Genomic DNA, 19,935 nt, shown 5'->3' with positions numbered 1-19,935 from the left:
CCATATCTATCAATTTTGCAACACTTTTGACATTCTTTTAGCAATTATAGACATGAATCCAATCCAGTTCAATCCAATCCATGCCCCTCCCTCCATCCCCCTTGTTTTTTTTTTTTTTTTTTTTTGGTGGGTTTTTTATGCCAGGGTATGGGCATTTGTTTTGTTGTTCTTAGAACTGTCCTTTCAGGGTCACCCCCCCCCCCCCAGCTGGCAGGAAGGCTACATGACTGGATGAATAGAAGGTGCCCTGAAGCTTGGAAGCTGGCCAGCTGTTATATCCTTGGCAGAATATATCCCATATAGCTAAGGCTACTGCAGCAGTAATCATTCAGACATCTACTGTTATGGTAGATTTTACTTACACATCTCAACTTTCTCACTGTTGCAATAGACTTTAGGCTTTGTGGACTGTGTCTTATCCAAAAACTATGTATCCCTCCCATACTTCCCAACTCTGATGCCCACAAGAAGTGCTGTACTGCTTAGGAGCTGCCCATCTGGACACTCTGTGTCCTATCTGCAGTACCTTTAATCTGAGAGCACTCTTGGATTGACAAAATAAACTTATTCTGAATGGATTATTGCCTGTTGGGGCTCAAATCCTCCACTAAATCATCACAGGTGATCTTGGAGCCAAGAAAGAGACCTCACAAGCCATCTCCTTCCTCCTTGGAGCCGTCAGCGAAATCAACTATGGATCCAATAACTATCGGGCCTGCCTCAGATCTCATACCCACCTTAGATCTGACAGTTTCGGCCCAGATGACCACCTCTCCAATCCAGCTTACCTCTGTCTCGGATCCCAGGTCCTTGGATCTGATGGCCAAAGGCTGCTCTCCAGACGTAATACTAAAGCCAGTGTCACTGATTCTTCCTCCCACCAAACATTCCAAACCCTCTTCTTCCATCTCATTTAGGTCATCCAGGAGTTACTCTGAATTTGATATTGACAGCATAATGTGGAGATTCCTTAGAGCTCAAATTCAGATGGGGATCATTCCAGCTCTATGCCCTACCACATCCGTGAGCTCTCCTGCTAGAAAAAGATTATCTCCTTCTCAGATCATAAGCTCAGCTTTGGAGCCCTAGAATCCTGAGAGATCCCACATTGGATCCGAGGAAGCTCCCTCACTCTGATCCAATGACAGCCCTGACCACTCCTGTTCCATTGTCTTCAGATCAGAGCGGGTCTTGGATCCAAGAAGTCTAGGCCAGGTCCAAGGGGCAGAGTTCAGCTACTACTTTTTTTGGATCTGTCCCTCCCCCTGGATGTCTTGGCCCTAGACAGCTTGGATCTGATTCTCTCCAGTCAGCATGGATCTGAGGCTGCCCACCACTTCCCTTCCTTGGCTGTTTCAGCTCCAAGGGAGGGGATGGAGGTTTCGCTCCAAAGGAGGGGACGGAGGTTTCCTTGGGTCCATCAGCCTTCTTGATCATAGAAAGGGCTTTTTCTACTCCTAAGGAACTGTCCTCTCGAATCTCAGGTCCTACCCCACATTCTTTATTGGCTTTGAGCTCTGAGCCCATCACCTCTGATGCTTCAGGTCAGCCAGTTCCAGAAAGCCTTCAGTCACCCTCCCCACAGAGATTTCCCACCTCTTCTGACACCCCCCCCCGGAACACCCCATGCAGAAGGGTCCTTGGAAGAAGATGTGCAATAGGAGACGCATAGACTCCCCCATGGCGTGTCTCACAGAGGACACAGATTTTAATGAAGGCAAAGGATCCCCCTGATCACCACCTGACAATGTTTCCTTCAGAGACATCATGGAAATCCTTAGGCAAAGAGGTAGCTGGTCTTCACAAATCCATCTCCTGAAGAGCCAGTGTTCCTGGAGGCTGGCCCATCTACGTCTTGAGTGTCCCCTCCTTCTTCCAGTAGATGAGCTTTTCAATTTTGTCTCCTGCCAGGCATGGAAGGAGCCAGACACTGTTGAACCTGTCCCCAAACATCCAGATAAGTCTCTATCTTCCCCTGCAGACCGACTACATTGGAGCAAGAATGTTGCAATAGATACCATGGTTGTGGCAGCAGCTATGAAGAAAGAGCTAGTGCAACATAGCTCCACTGTCCAGCCATGGAACATGGAGTCCAGAGTGATGGACAGATCTGGCAAAGTGCATCTATGCCTCAGCTACTTTCGCACTGAGGTTGTTAAATTACCTGGCACATTTCACTCAGTTGCAGAGAGATTTGATCAAGGAGCCATCAAACTCTCTAACTAAGATCATGTCGGCAGCAAATCTCAAGCAGCTGGCTGAGGCATAGCGGTAAGGTGTCGTGCCTGGATGAGACTTTGTGATTTTGCAGAACCTTTTAAGATGTTTTTCATAAACGTCCCCTTCGATGGCTTTTCCTTGTTTGGGCCATCAGTAAAAGAAGTGCTTACCAGCAGTGAGCAGGAAGGAAAGACCCTGTCTGCTGTCGGAATCAAGTTTTTTGTTCCTTAGCATACGTTCTCCAGGAACCAGCAAGCTAGTAAGAAGATATGGTTCCTTAAATCTCAGGGACCTTTCCAAGACTCGCAGGGAGATACCTCTTCTACAGGCAGAGGAGGAGGTTTCAGTGGTAGACGTCACCCCAGGGGTAGAGTGGGTCTGCAGAATAAGGGCTTTAGGGATTCTTTTTTTGATAGGCCTTATCAGTGCTCCTGAAGTCCTGCCTGACTATCCATCTGTGGAGGCAGTCAGGGGTAATTTTTCCTTGCACCTAGACGCCTGGAGAAACACTTTTAAACAACAACTGAGTGCTAAGCATAATATTCAGAGGCTGTTATATTCTCTTTTGCATTCCACCTCCAGGACCAAGGAGGAAACTCCCGGATGTTCCATCTGGTCAGAGGGAGTATGTAGCTCGAAAAATGCAAAACTGCTTCAAAAAAAGAGTCATCCAAGAAGTCCCGACCAAACAGACAGCATTCGGAACTTAGTCCTGCTTCTTTTTGGTGCCGAAGAAAACTGGGGACCTAAGACCGATTCTGGATCTAAGCAATCTAAATTAGTATGTAAAGAAGTCCAAGTTCTGAGGTCAGTTTATCCTGCCTCTTCTATACAAGGACAAATGGACAGGCGCTCCAGGGGACAGCTACGCTTTCAGCTGGGACCTAATCATTACCAATTCAGAGCACTGCCCTTTGGACTCACCACAGCCCCCCGGGTGTTCAGCAAATGCATGGCAGTCATTGCAGCTCACTTGAGGCTCAAAGGATTACAGGTGTTTCCCTACCTAGATGATTGGCTCTTTACTGCCCCAACCAAGCAGCAACTCATTCAAGCCAGGGATTGTTTACTCCAGACCTCGAACTATCTGGGAATAACCATAAACCTGACCAAATCCAAGTTGACTCCTGTACGGAATTTAGAGTTTACAGGAACTCAGCTAAATACCATACACCAAGTGGCTTCGCTTCCTATGTATCAGATCACATCATTGAGAAATCAGGTACTTGACTTACTATCCCATCCATCTCCTCCTGCAAAGTTGGTGTTTAAGGCTCTTGGATCGATGTCAATCGCCATTATTCTAGTTCCCTTAGCCAGGTTCTTCATGCGACTATTTCAGTGGACCCTGGCAGTGCAGTGGTCAATTCTTTACCAGTCTCTATCTGTTCCCATAAAATTTACAACGGTGGATACAGTCAGAAGACCTGTTATTGAGCAGGCTGTTCTCTCTTCCCCCTCCAGTAGCCACGGTGACCACGGACGCTTCCCATTTGGGGTTAGGGGGCATTACAAGTGAAAGATGGTCCAAGGCACATGATCCCCCTCTGAGATCAAGCTGCATATCATTGTCCTGGAAATAAGAACAGTCCTATTATCATTGCAAGCCTTTCAGGACATTCTTCCTCTGGGGACAACTGCTATTCATACAGACATGTCAGTAATATGGTACATCAACAAACAAGGAGGAATCTGTTCATAGCCATTATGCAGGGAGGCCATGAGGGTCTGGGAATGGGTGATTGCTTTAAACCATTTTCTAGTTGCAGCACATATACTGGAGAAAACCAGCATGCTGGCAGACTCAGCAGGTCCATTCTGATTCCTCACGAATGGCCCTTCAATCAGTCAGTAGCGAATAGAATTTTCAGCCATTGGGGCCAGCCTTGCTTCGCCCTATTTGCCTCTCCTCTCAACAAGTGCAGCAAGTACTTCGCTCTGATCCCCCCTCAGGGGGATTCACTGAGGGATGCTGTAGTTCACGAATGGTTCCCCAGTCTACTTTATGCTTATCCTCCTCTCCCTTTGATTTCCAGGTTTCTGCAGAAAGCAAGCAGGCTGAAGAGCTCACTCATCCTCATCGCCCCCTTATGGCATCGTTAGGTGTTGTTCCCCTTCCGATGGTCTCATTTATTTATTTATTTTATTTTATTTATTTTCAGTTTGTTTGCCAGGATGGTCCATTGGGCCACGAGGAGCCCGTTTTTAATGGAGTCCTGGGGAGAAAAGCTCCAGAGAAGTACAAAATACACATAGCGATAAGACAAATATAATATACATAGAAATGCAAGAAGTTACAGAGTAATAGGTTGCAATAACAATACAAATTACATTTCTTATAAAATATGATTGTTCCAACAGTTATTGTTAGGAGTTATGAGACGGGAGGTGGCTCTTTAGCAGCTATATTAGCTTGTGGAGAGTAACTGTGGTTGGGAAAGCTATGTAGGGAGGGAGCAGGAGCATTCCCACTATGAGTTTAGATGGGAGTGGAGTAAAGTTTTGAAAGCAGAGAGTTTGCTAGTGGTACAGATGTGTGGTGGAAATGACTTCCAATGGTGTGCTATGGAGAAGGATAGAAGATGATTGCCTGGTGGACGGACAGGTTTATTTAGCTCAATAAGATTTTGGAAGTTGCATCTTGGGCATCTATTTGGTTGATGCATTTGGAAGGTAGAGGTAAGGGAGGGGCAGAGAGAGGGGCTAAAAATAAGTTTGTGTGCTTGGATCAGTTGAGTATAGGTGAGGTAATTGGGTAGCTCAAGCTAGTTCAGTTAATGTAGGGATGTACAGTGATGGTAGAGGATCTGTGGCCTGTAGCAAATTTAGAAATTTTGTAGTAGCAGCAGGAGAGTTTTGACTTGAAGGATTGAAGATAAGTAAGGATAGAGGCACCATATAAGAGGAAAGGGATGAGGTAAGTAGTAGCAAGAGTGATATTGGTGGCAGGAGAGATGAAGCGGTAGTGGCAGTAGAGCATGCCAAGTTTATTGCGTGTTTTTTTGATGTTTACATGTAGATGGTTATCAAACTTTAGTTAGTCATCAATGAGGATTCCTAATAGTTTTGCAGTGGGGACTATTTCGAGAAGTGTGTTATTTTGGCTAGTGATACAGAAAGAGTCTTTATCTAGGATGGTGGTTTTAGAAGGGGTGAATATCATCAATTTGGTCTTGGATGCATTGAGTGCCAGGTGGTTGTCAAGCATCCATTGTTCAGTAGAAGGGAAGGCATCCTGAGTTAATTTTGCTAATGAATAGGCTGATGTGGCAGAGCAGATAATTGTAGAGTCATCAGCGTATTGGATGAGTTTAGCATTAGGGATGGCAAGATAGAAATCATTTATGAAAATATTCAATAGGAGGGGTCCTAGAATAGAACCTTGGGGCATACCTGTGGGAGTAGTAAGGAAAGGTGAAATGGTTTTATTCTACTTGACTGCTTGTTGTCTGCTAGTTAGGTAACTGGTAAACCAGTTGATAGTTGAGTGGGAAAGATTTAGTTTGGAGAGTTTAGTAAGGAGCAGGTTGTGAGAGATGGTGTCAAAGGCCTTAGAAAGGTCTAAGAGCAGGGTGGAAACAATGTGACCGGATTCTCGGGCCTTGTTGACAGTTTCAAGGAAGGAGAGTAGAGCGATGGTGGTGCTATGGCCAGGTTGGAAACCCTGCTGGATACAAGTAAGAAGGTTACTTCTTGAGATATAAGTAAGAAGTTATAGGTGAATACATTAGAAATAGGGGATAGGATAGCAATAGGTCGGAAGTTAGAGATGTTATTATTGTTGCCTCCTTTATGAAGTGGGATAATGAAGGCTTTTTTCCAGAGTTGGAGGACATGACATTCAGAAATTGATCGATTTATTAGTATGCAGATCGGGAGGGCAGTGGCTTCTGCTGATATTCTCTTGCTTACCTTGAACAAGCTTAAACTGTTTTTTTAACTGTTTGTTACATTATATATTATCTGCACTTAAAGTTTCATTTAGTCGAAAATTGGTCGAAAGTTGTTTGTTTGTTTGCTAATTTAACTGTTGAGGCTGCCTACTAAAGTGTGCTAGCCTGTGTAACTGATTTATTACTGTTTCCTGCATTTCTGTGTGCTTTCTATCTCAAAAACAAAAAAATATCCTTGTTTTCCCGCCTCTCCTCGACTAGTTTAGACCAGTATACAGGCTTTGCTGTATTCTGGGCTGTGGTGTAGTTCCTGTGGTGTCCATTGCCTTACTTGGATAGAAGGAAGTTTCTTTGCTCACCAGTGGGAGTGGGGAGCCTTGAGCAGCCTATCTGTCCCTGAAGGAGTGACCTCAGCACAAGAGCTTGTAGTAATTGGTTGTTTTGGACCATTTCTAGCTCTTTTGAAGTTCCCTGTTTAAAATCCGCCTCTGAGCATTTTTTCTGGCTATACTACTCAGCAACAGCTCCTCGTGGTCCTGCAGAGTGGTCCTAGCAGCAGAGAACTGAGAAAAGCGACTACTTTCCTGATTTAAGTATTTTTGCTGTTTTTACCTGAAATACCTTCTCTTGCTTACCTTGAACAAGCTTAAACTGTTTTTTTAACTGTTTGTTGCATTATATATTATCTGCACTTAAAGTTTCATTTAGTTGAAAATTGGTCGAAAGTTGTTTGTTTGTTTGTTAATTTAACTGTTGAGGCTGCCTACTAAAGTGTGCTAGCCTGTGTAACTGATGTATTACTGTTTCCTGCATTTCTGTGTGCTTTCTATCTCAAAAACAAAAAAAAAAAAATATCCTTGTTTTCCCGCCTCTCCTCGACTAGTTTAGACCAGTATACAGGCTTTGCTGTATTCTGGGCTGTGGTGTAGTTCCTGTGGTGTCCATTGCCTTACTTGGATAGAAGGAAGTTTCTTTGCTCACCAGTGGGAGTGGAGAGCCTTGAGCAGCCTATCTGTCCCTGAAGGAGTGACCTCAGCACAAGAGCTTGTAGTAATTGGTTGTTTTGGACCATTTCTAGCTCTTTTGAAGTTCCCTGTTTAAAATCCGCCTCTGAGCGTTTTTTCTGGCTATACTACTCAGCAACAGCTCCTCGTGGTCCTGCAGAGTGGTCCTAGCAGCAGAGAACTGAGAAAAGCGACTACTTTCCTGATTTAAGTATTTTTTGCTGTTTTTTACCTGAAATACCTTCTCTTGCTTACCTTGAACAAGCTTAAACTGTTTTTTAACTGTTTGTTGCATTATATATTATCTGTACTTAAAGTTTCATTTAGTCGAAAATTGGTCGAACGTTGTTTGTTTGTTTGTTAATTTAACTGTTGAGGCTGCCTACTAAAGTGTGCTAGCCTGTGTAACTGATTTATTACCGTTTCCTGCATTTCTGTGTGCTTTCTATCTCAAAAACAAAAAACAAAAAAAATCCTTGTTTTCCCACCTCTCCTCGACTAGTTTAGACCAGTATACAGGCTTTGCTGTATTCTGGGCTGTGGTGTAGTTCCTGTGGTGTCCATTGCCTTACTTGGATAGAAGGAAGTTTCTTTGCTCACCAGTGGGAGTGGGGAGCCTTGAGCAGCCTATCTGTCCCTGAAGGAGGGATCTCAGCACAAGAGCTTGTAGTAATTGGTTGTTTTGGACCATTTCTAGCTCTTTTGAAGTTCCCTGTTTAAAATCCGCATTTGCACGGCTTTGCTGGTTAAACAAGGTTAAACTTTTTCTGGCTCCGCGAAGTCTGCTCTTCAAATTTTCCCTTAAGAAAGCTCTACTCTTATAATAATCTAGTCCAATCGCTTTATTATAAGCCTAGCACTTGTTCTCAAAACCTCTCTTCTAAGTAAGCACTCACTAACTAAAGTAAGCACTATATCCACCTACCTTCCCTGTGAGTACCCACTTCCCTTAAAGGCACAGCACTCCCTTATAATATTCTAGCATGTCGAGTGGTAGATTGCTGGCATCCTCTCCGGTTCAGCTGGTTAATCTGGGAATCTTGAGACAATGCTACAATTGTCTCATGTACACAGACAACCCTCTCCTCTTCCCAACAAACACAAATACATGTGAGAGATGCAACTATATAGCCAAACTGGAGGCTGAACTCTCTCAACTCAGGACTGGCAAGACCAGACAGGAGGAGAAGGTAACCACACACACCAAACCCAGTCCCACATAGACCTACCACAACTGCAAACCAAACACATAAAAACACAAAGACATACTCGGAGGCTCTAACAAAAAACTTACCAAAACAACAGAGGCTCCCAAAGCAGACACCCAAAAATCCACCACCTCAAAACATAACACATGCATCACATACTTCAATAAATCAGTGTGTCAAACAATCACAGCCCTTAAGGCCAAACACCATGCCTGATACACTAGTAATAGGTGACTCTATAGTCAGACACACTGACGTTCCGCTTACCAGGCTGAACAAGGAGAGGGTAACGGTGAGCTGCTTATCGGGAGCTAGGATCCGCCACATAACACACGCACTCAGGTCACTCCAAAGCAAGTACAAATATGACTCCGTCATTGTCCATGTCGGTGTGAATGACCTGAGATGTACCTCCCTGGACTACATGAAAAGAGACATAGAGGAGTGGTCTGATTATGTAGCCCAGGCTGGTATGACCCTGACCCTGAGCAGCATCTTGCCCTCACTAAGAATGATGCCACAATACAAAGACAAGATGACCAGCTTTAATAATTGGCTCAAATACTGGTGTCATTCTAGGGGGATCCAATGTCTGTCTGCTTGGGATGATATGCTGGACAAGCCATGCTGCTTCGCAAGGGATGGCTTGCATCTGTCAGCACTGGGCTTCCGGATATTGGCTAAGGCTCTTGCCTCCCCCATAGTGCCTTTTTTAGGCAAGGCTCAAAAGACAAACCCACCTCCTTAGAAAACAAAAATGGAAAAAAATTAAGGGTAATGCTGCTCAACGCCAGAAGTCTAAATCTCAAGATGCAGACTCTCAAAGCACTCCTCAGTATAGAGGACATTGATGTCTGTGCAGTAACTGAAACCTGGTTCAAGGCTCCTGAGAGCACCCCAGTGCTACCAGGCTATACCTCGTATCATGCTTTTCGGCTCCAAAACTCGGGCCAAACCAAAAAGGGAGGGGGAGTGTCCATATTCATCAAGGACACCCACACCTCCAGGTTAGTGGCAACACATGAAGCATCAGAGACCATCCAGGTGCAACTAACCATAGGCAAAACTGCTATACAACTGGTAGCATGTTACAGACCACCCTCCCAATCTCAGGAACCCCACTCAGCCTTCCTGAAGACATTGGAGGACATGAATGTCTCACCAAACACCATCATATTGGGAGACTTCAACTACCCTAACATAGACTGAGTGCATTATTCTAGCCCAAACACCCAGGCCCAAAGGTTCCTGGAATTCATAAATTCAAACGCAATGGAACAGCTAGTCACCTCTCCCACAAGGGGAGATAATATACTAGACCTGGTCATCACAAACATGGGGACAAAGTGCTCCACACCGGAAGTATACCCTTCACTAGTGAGATCTGACCACAAACTAATCACCCTGGATATACATATCCCACCTCCACCCCCAACACAAAAGACTACAGTGAAAAACTTCTCAAAAGCCGACTTTACACTTCTTAAAACTGAGATGGTATCCTTTAAGCCCACTGGGACAGTGGAAACCACATCCCACAATGCAGAATCCTTCACAAATGCTTTCTACGAACATCTCCAAGAATGCATGGATCATGCAATCCCAAATAAAACCAAGACCCTCTCCAACAAGGGCAGGCGTCCTGTCTGGTGGACCCCAGCCATAAACAAATTGTATAACAAAAGAAGGAAGCTACTGCACGTCAGAGTAAAATCCCATAAAGAGAAGGCATCTCTGATCAGCACTAGTAGAAAGCTACGTTCTCTCATAAAAACATCCAAGGCCAACTTTGAGAGAAAAATCGTTATGGACACTAAAGATAACCACAAGGCCTTCTTCAGCTATGTTAGAAACCTGTGCGGAAACTCTCAAATATGTTCAGAGTTAGTTCACAATGACAAAAAATACACTGAACTCACAGATATTGCCAACATTCTGGCAGACAGGTTCAGTGCAAATTTCTCCCCTCCCTCACCCCCAAAAGAAGAAATACTTATCCCAGCTGAATGTAACCTCCCTGTCATCTCAGATGTCCAGGTGAGAACCGCCCTCAGCAAAGCTAAAAACACATCATCAATGGCACCTGACGGTATCCTGGGTTGCGTGCTACGTGAACTCCAAGAGGAGCTAAACCCACACATAAAAATGCTATTTAACCTTAGCCTTACTACAGGATATGTACCTGAAAACTGGCGTACAGCAACAGTAGTCCCACTCCACAAAGGAGGCACCTCTACTGACCCTGGTAACTACCGCCCCATAAGCTTAACCAGCCTGGTCTGCAAAGCTATGGAAAGAATCATTATGGAACTAATAAACAGAGACATTGGGGACTTACAGACACTTGATCCCACCCAGTTCGGCTTTGTAAAAGGCAGATCCTGCCTTTGAACCTGGTTGACTTTTTCGAAACAGTCACTAGAGCCATTGACGAGGGCAAAGCAGTCCATACAGCCTACTTGGACTTGGCTAAAGCTTTCGACACAATACCCCACTCTGGCATCATAGACAAGCTCAACAGCTTAAATGTAAATCTATATGTCACAAGATGGGTGGCAAACTGGCTAAAGGATAGAACCCATAAAGTCAAAATCGCTGGAGCCATGTCAGACTCAAAGCCAGTGACAAGTGGTGTCCCACAGGGCTCTGTCCTGGGACCCCTCTTGTTCGGCATTTATTTCTCAGATGTGGAAGCAAACATGGGAGGGTTGTGGCTGACAAAGTTCACAGATGACTGCAAACTAGGCGCCATAGTCGATACACCAGCTGACACATACACCCTACAGAAAGGCCTCACTGAAATGGACAACTGGTGCCGGAGTCATGGCCTTAAACTAAATGCCAAAAAATGTATAGTCATCCCCTTTGGGAAAAACAAAGTGCCCACAAATTATCACATAGGCAGTAACCCACTGAGTACGGAAAAAGTAATCAGAGACCTGGGGACCCAAGTCCATAGTGACCTCTCATTTGACACCCACGTTGCCAAAGTGGTTAGAAAGACTTTCTACCTTGCCCACCTTATCATGAAGGGATTCACATCCAGATCAAAGGAGGTCATTGTGCCCCTGTACTCCTCCCTTATCAGGCCCATGATTGAGTACAATGCCCCATTTGGTATGTACCTCACCCGGCACTTGCAACAGCTAGAGAGACCCCAAAAGTGCCTCACCAAGAGGATCAAGGGTCTCCAACATATGTCATATGCTGCCAGACTAAAGAAACTCCAACTCTATTCAGTAGCATACCGCGTACTCAGAGGTGATCTGTGCCTGATGTACAAGGCCATGTCCAATCAGAAATTCATGGACATGCTCCACCTCAAAAAATCCAAATGCATCAGAACCACGAGAGCTAAAGATTTGAACCTCAGCACAAATATGAATAGGACATGCTGGAGGGACAGATTCATAACTCAGAGGCTTCCCATACTCTGGAACAGAATCCCAGTTCATGTTAGGCAGAGCCCCTCACTGACTCTCTTCAAGAGAAATCTTGACGAGTGGATGGGAGATCGTAGGTTTACCCCAGGGGTCATCTCTGTGTCACTACTAGACAGAGGCACAGTAAACTAATTCTATTATGTAAGGGGGTCTTCACTGTGTCACTACTAGACAGAGGCACAGTATTCTAAATCTATTCTGTACACTTTTGTACCATTACATGGGGTAGCGAAAGCCACATCACTATGGCTAGGCTTATAAATGCCCCAGGGCAGATAGCCTAATACCAAACTATGAAACTATGAAGTAGGAGGGTATGTCGTCTGGGGCATTAAAACAAGGTTTCAGTTTTAGAAGTAGTTTTTTATTGTAGAGACAGGAATGGGGGTTATGGAAAATGGCGGAGGTTGGGAGCTGGAGTTGACAGAGGTAGGAGGGATGTGTGGGGGTTGATGTGGGGAAGTTGGGTTATTAGAGAAGGATGATGTTAGTTTGGCTATGGAGTCTATAAAGAAAGAGTTAAACTGGGAAGCTAATTCCAAATGGGAGGCATTTGGGTCAGGCAGGGATTCTCTTTTTTACCTGGGTTGAGGAGAGAGGAGATTCCATCCCAGAATTTTTTTGGATTACAGTTATGATTGGTTTGGAGTGTGGAAAAATAGGTTTTGCTATCTGAGGTTATAAGTTTCTTTATTTTGTTACAGAATGTTTTGTATTCATTAAGGGTAGATGTGGTTTCGGTTTTATGGTAGTGTTTCTAAGCTTTATCACGGAGCTTCATGCAGAGTAGGGTGTTCTTAGGTAGCCATGGGACGGGATTGCTTTTTGTGCGTTTTGTTTTCCAGGGTGCAAAGGAGTCAAGCAAGTTTAAGAAAGTTGTATTAAAGTAGGTAACAGCATTGTCTAGGGGTAGTGTTTTTAGTGGGTTCCAGTTTGTGCTTTGTAGTGCTTTTGAGAAATCATTGGGGATAAAGTTCTTTAGGTACCGAGTAGAGGTATAGGTATGGGTTAGCTGTGGGGGAGGGGGGATGCGATGAGCGAAAGTGGGAACATGGTCACCTAGTGGGTCAGGAAAGGTACCACTATTACTTATGTAGTGGGGATGTGAAACTAGAATCCAGTCTAGGATACTTCCAGAGAGGAAGTCTTTAGATGGTCTGGTTGTTGAGGAAATCAGTTGAGTGAAGTTGTAAAGATTTATATTTAGATAGTTGGCTGGTGATTGAACTGTGTCCCAGTTAATGTTGACATCACCCAGGATTATAGTTTCATTGGTAATGTTGGAATAGAACCAGGAGAGAATGTTTTCAAGGATTGAGACATTGTCTCCTGCAGGGATATAAAGGGTGACAATACAGATAGATTTGTGCTTATTTATCTGCAGAAGGACTGGGAGTAATTCAGAGTTACCGAATTTGGAAATAGTTTTGGAGCAGGGGGTAACTAGGAGGGATGAGGTGTAGAGGAGAGCAACACCTCCCCTTTTTTGTGTGTTCTGTCATTTCTAATAAAACAGAAGTTGGGTGCTATTAATTCTGAATCTTTTATATGGAGCTTCAGCCAAGTTTCAGAGATGGAGATAATATCTGGTTAATTGTGGATAAGCCAGGCATGGAGGTTGGGGATTTTATTACAAATGCTCTGCGCATTTACAGCTGTGAAATGGAGGGACTTACTGGGTGAGTGGGGTGGGTCAGATGGGGAGTTTTGGTTGTTTGGGGGGGATGGGCCACGGTTTGGGTGTATGTCTCTAGAGAGAAGGAGAGAGATAAGTTGACAAATATCCTTCATGGATTCTGGAACCCAATCAAGATCTCCTGTCTCACCCATCAGAATTCCAACATCCCAATCTCCATGCCTTCAAATTGATTGCATGATTTCTCAAATTCCAGTGATAGTAAGACAGTCCAGGCTTTCCTCCCCAGTCCATAACATTATATTAGCTTCCCAGAAGTCTTCCGCTAAAAAAGTATATAAAAGTAAGTGGAAAAGGTTTTCTGTATGGGCTTCCAAAGAGAACATTGATCCCCCTTTCAGTCCCTTTTCCAGCCACCCTTCTTTTCTCAACACTCTTTTCAGAGAAAGATACAGTTATTCTACTATTAAATTGCAATTAGCCGCAATATCCAACTTTCATAGGAGGAATGAGCTTTCTTCTTTGTCTGCTTCTAGACTATGTAAGGTTTTTATGAAAGGAATTTTCTTTTTTAGACTTCCCATAAGGGATCCATCCCCTCCTCGGGATCTCATGATGAATCTCCAAGGGTTGATTCAAAAGCCCTTTGAACCTCCTCTTCCTTTTCAAACCTCCCAGATCCTCTTTCATGCCTAAGAATCAGTAAAGATGGCAGGAAGGGAACAATAACAAACATGTACCTTTCCAATAAAGGGACAGTATAGAACTTCAGGAAGGCTGTGCTACCATGCCTTCTTCTTCCCCCTACCCTCCTGCCTCAGTCTCTTAAATCCTGTCCCATCAACTGTCTCTCGTGTGTTAAAGATTGTTCAGGAGGGATGCAAACCTCCTTTCAGGGAAGTTCCTCTCCTTCTTCTAATCCAAACAGAAATGTTCTTCCTTTTTTGGATGACTTACTTATTTTTGCAGAGTTTTCTCCCAGATGTCTAAACTCCTTAGATTGGTGAGAATAAGTGAAACCCATGTTGAGATTCCAGATAAACATTCATTAATTCTCATTTACCATGTCAGGAAAGTGGAGTTTTCTCTTGAAACCTTCCTGAGCTTCTCAAGTCAGTCTCAGACTTAAGCATGGGACTTATCAAGATTATGAGGTGCATCTTTGTTTTTCATGATTCCTCTTCCCAAGTTGTCCATGAAAACAGTAGCATCTAAAAAGACATGAACCTGAAACTTTCATTGTATAGATTTTCAGGTACTTATCTTGCACTTTATATAAAGTGAACTATACTGGTGGAGAATACAAATATTTGCATTTACATGTCTCCTTGTTTTCTCCTCAACTTCCAAATCCATCTGTAACTACAGATGCTTCAGAATTTCTTTAAAGGGCAGTTCCTGTGAGGGTGAAGGTGCAAGGCCTGTGGGATTCTTTAGACAGACCAAAGCACATTATTTTCAAACTGGTGTACAACACCTCAGTAACGTGATAAATCATCATGCTTGAAGACAAGACTTTACCCTCTATACATGCTGGCTGAGATCACTTGGGAGTTAGTTCTTTAGCATTTCTTAATCCCCCCAAGCATATTACTGTCGGTCAATACATGATGGCAGAGCAGAACATGGACAGACCCTCACATATATGATGTGCATTCGATGAATTGATCCAGTTCTGGGGAACACCTCAAAAGAGACCTGTTGATCTCCTTTCAGAACAAACAATATATACTTTTTCATTCTCTTCAAGGCAAATTTTCTTTATGCATCCCATCCTCTACACTGATATATCCAGGGTAATTCTGAATATTCAGAAGGACACTCCAAAGAATATTTTTGGTGACCCACTTTTGGCCCAGGCAATATTGATTCTCCCTTTAATTAAATTGGCCAAGGGCAATTACTACAAGCTTCCCAACTATTTGGATCTACTCACACAAGACAGGTGTAGTTTGACACACCCCAACATAAGGCATCTTAAATTTTCTGCCTGGCTTCTGATACCTTTTGGGCACCTCTTTGAGGATGTACAGCAGGTACTAAAGGAGACAAGAAACTCTGCTACTAGAAAATCTTATATTGACATATGGAAGACTTCTAGTTGGTGCCTACCCAGTAACTAGGGTCCACCTTGGGATAGTACCACTGGTGCTCAAATATTTGTGTGAGTTACTAACCCTAGCATTTGTACAACTTTATCGGGGTACATCTTGCGGCCACTTCAGTATGTGTGGCCATAGATTCTTCTCTTTTTTAAGTGTTTTCTAAGTTAAACAGTTTCAGATAGGAGTCTTTCATCAGGGATCACCTTGCAAATACATTGCTCCCTTTTGGGATCTTAACTTTCTGCGAGAAAAGTTAACCACATTTGCACTTTAATTTCATGCAAAATTTTTCCTCTATTTGCTCTGACATCTGCAAGGTCAGTATCTGACTTGCAAGCTCCCTTAATGGGTAAACCCTATCTGATCTGCATGTGGGATAGGGTAAATGTATGAATGCATCCCTCATTCATGCCCAGTGTTGTTTCAGTTTCTTTACATCAGGCTGCCAGTCTCCCTGTGATATATCCTAATCATCAGAACCATGGAGAAGGGAATTCACATACTGTGGACATGCAAAGGCAACTCTGGTACTAACTAGACAGAATTAAGTCCTTTAGAAAAGCCAATCAGCAATTTAGTTTTTATGTTGGGACCAAGAAAGGACAACACAAGTCAAACACATGATTTCCGGTTGATTATCCTTGGCTGTTGCCTTTTGTTATAGCCACCATTGTAAGCCAATTCCAGGCGTTATTAAGGCACACTCTTTCAGGACCATGTCTTCTTTGATGCATATTGGAAAAGAATGGACTCTAGAAGCTTACTAGAGATTGATGCATTGCCCTCTGTATATACCTGTTCAAGGCATTTCATACTGGATTCCTTTCACTAGATCCAGGATTGGCTTTGCTGGGACTATTTTCCAGGTGCTCCTGGATCCATATCCTTCCTGCTGTCCCCCAGGCTGGATAGGCGTTGGTACTCAGCCCATATAGCCTAAAGGCTACTGCAGCAGTGGGAGTGATGAACATGGTACAGACATGTGAGTTGCACTTGCCCATAAAAGTAGAAGTTCAAATTCTTCACTGCTGTAGTAGCTGCATCCACCTACCACCCCTCTAGTGGTGGAGAGGGCTGTTTCTTTAATTCAGGATGAACATGCTACTTCTGAACTATGAGGCAAGAAAGTCCTGAAGATTTTAAATTCTGACTGCTGATGTTCCTTCCTCAGAGCTGACCAATCAGCAGTGAGAGTGTAAGTGCAGGAGCCAGAGCTTTGTGAAGCTGGCCGGTTGTTAAGTCTTGGGCAAAACACAATCCGTATAGCCTAAAGGCTACTGCAACATAACAAATCCAAACATGTACCGTAGTGAATTAAGTGCAACATAACAACGTTACTTTTTTGACACTTACCAGTAGTATGTGAATCGTCACTATGTTTGTATACCTATTTTATTCATCTTTGTAGCCGAAACAGGTGCATTTCATCAGTACAACTACCCAATTAACAAAAAAAAAAAAAAGATAAAGACATTACTGAGTACAGCTTAAAAAGTCATAAATTAGTACGTTGTAAATATATTTTGCTGTGGCAATGTCACATTTATGATGTCAGAAATGCTGTGCGCCAGAACATGATTGCATACCTTAGCTTGCCTACCTCTCCCTTAACACTTTCCTGTACAAGCAACTTAAAAAATAAGTGGCAGTAAGAGCAGTGAAGATTACAAACAGTACAGAATTAATGTTTGCAAAGGCACCTACCTGGTAAACAGCTGTTTGGCAGATACTGCCCTATACAGATATGTGCAGCTCTAGACTAGATTTAGAATCATACGTGAATAATTTATTTTTTACAAGTAGTATGAGTATGAACGTAGTGTAAGAATGTTTTTAATAGCTTGCTTACATTAAACGAGGGACACATAACACGCAGCTAAAAGTTTAATAGATGTCATTTTAAGAAGAAACCAGGCAGAATGTCTGCCATATGTTATGCTTACATTCTTTACTTCCTGTTTTCTAAAGAAATCTTGAGGAAGTTTCTCTACATATATACAAGTTCATCTTTATTTTAGAAATGTTAATTTTGGTTGCCCGCTCACAGCAGCTTCATCTCTAGAAATGACTACATCTGCTTTGTAAGGAACAGTGCTGCAGGGTTCACAGATATGCATTGGAACTGTATGTGTACATTGGGCCTCAGCTAGTTCTTTCTTTCAGCTTTTTCCCGGTTAGGCATCGCCACAGCAGAACTCCGGTCCGCTAATGATTGGCAGTATATTTTTTATGGGTGCCGAGGTGCCAGCTCAACGCCCAACCTTCAACGAAGGCACGCCCATTGTATGCATGTCTTTCAAATGCCACTCGACCGTGGGAAGGACATACAGACTCCACACAAAAGGCACTCCAGCCGAGAATCGAACGGGAAAACCTCTTGCTGTGAGGCAATAACGCTACCGCTGCACCACCTAGACTGATCATTAATCAGACATCCTCTGTCATGCCAAAGTACAAGTTGTGCTTGTTAGAAAGCCTTGATAGAAAAGAGAGCAGTTTATGTACTTCATTAATATTTGATCCTGAATAAATGGTCACTCTCTAGCTTTGTACTGTCATCTAGCCAATTAGGCTAGATGACAGTTAGTAATTTTGGTAAATTTTTCATCAAGACGACTTGCTCCAAACTGTAAGTACAGTGCATCTGATTTGGTTTAGCATAAATGACAGACTTTGAGAAAGTCATCAGCAAGTGCTTCTGTGACTGTTTGAGTCTCCCAGTGACTGTTAAGAGTCATCTATGAGAGAGTCACCTTTTTGTATTCTGTAGAGGGCACAGTAATGAGTCCTTTATTCTGTGTTCTTCATTTAATAAATAGACATTGACTAAAATGGCTAGGAACCTTATACCATTCATGGAATATAACAAGCTTTATTATGCATATTTTACTCATCTCTCTTGTCGGTCATCTGTACCATCATACCGCTCAACCTCTTAGTGCAAGAAATCTGGACAAAGCTTAACAAAAATTAGGGACAGATTTTAAATATTGCTCTTATAAACTTAGAAAGTTGTTAGAGTAACAGGATTTGTGTTAACATATATTTTTTGAAGGATTTGAAGTCTGAAACTCAAACATGTCATTATAAATTGACTTAAATCCTCAGATCATTCCAGTGATTTGCCAATGAACCACAAATTTTATGAGGACTAGACCAACAATATGAGGCAAAAATCTGTCCATTCAGCAAAAATCTGGACAGTTTTGAGGTATGTGTACCAAAAATCTGAAGAGAAACATAGGCAGCCTCCAGAAATGTATAGCATTAAAAAAATTAGGACTTTGGAGTCCACTGAATCGGCTAAGGTGCAGACCACAGGCGTTTCTGGGTAATTTCTCTGAATGGCATCTTTACCTCACTAACTGCTGGAATTCAGGTTCATTAACCCACTCCCTGCTATAAAGCCTTTTTCAGTTCCTTTGTTCTCCCAACTAGCCAGTTTATTTTAAGGAAATCCTAGGGAGGGGAGATGACCTTGACCCTTTCCATTTCTACTGATGAGCAAAAGTCTAAACAGACTTGGGAGCCTGTATTTATATCTGAAGGAGAAAGTTCACCTCCCATAAAATTGATCCTCAGATATCTGGGTTATATATTAATGCTATCCTGTTTTTTTTGTTCCAGAGCACGCCAATGTTTTTCTCCCAGTCCCTCCTAGATTTCTTTTATTGCAGTCTTGTAGGCAACGTTTGGGGGCATGACATCAGCTAGGCAAATGCATGAGCAGCAACCAACCTTTTATATTTGTGAACAGACACCTGCCTCGCAAACATGAGTAGTGCAGGCATCTGAGAGTCATGTGTCTGCCCACTCATTTTTCAAAAGCACTTGTTTTCATTAACTACAAAGATGTAGCACAGGAATACTTTAATGTGACACAAAAAAGCTGCATCCAGTTTAGGTCAGGACCAGAACATTCCAGAAAAGCTCAACAGAAAAAAAGAAGGAAGTAACCTACATACTAGCAACAGAAGATGAGGGTGAATAAGAAGACCACAAGCTAAAATACACTGATCACATATTCTTCCGTGTGTGGAATAAAACAGATGTTGATAATAAGGCCAACATGCAACTCAGGCAGAGTTCCTCTTAGTAAGGAAAGGGCAGTGGGATAGAATCAGTGATTGAAAAGTCATCCCCAGTGAAGCAGTCAGCCCAAAGCAGAAACCTCTGGTTTCAGCAGTCAGCTGAAAGCAGTGGTCAGAGAAGGCTCTAAGATCAACAGAGACCAGGTGAAGATATGGAAGTTAACTGGAGAGAAACCGCAACCGTTCAAGAAATTACTTAGGACTCTTAAAACCTCAAGAAGAACAAGAAGAAGAAGAGGAGGTAATAGGTGGAGGTGAAGAAGAATGGCAGCACCTGAAAACAGCATGTGTGAGGACTACAGAACATATGAGAGGCTGAACCAGGTATGGAATTA

Source organism: Protopterus annectens, chromosome 4.part0 (genome assembly GCF_019279795.1).
Source record: "Protopterus annectens isolate FY-2018-M chromosome 4.part0, PAN1.0, whole genome shotgun sequence".
Taxonomy (NCBI): Eukaryota; Metazoa; Chordata; order Ceratodontiformes; family Protopteridae; genus Protopterus; species Protopterus annectens.
The sequence above is the reverse complement of the archived record's forward strand: the minus strand, read 5'-3'. Positions refer to the sequence as shown.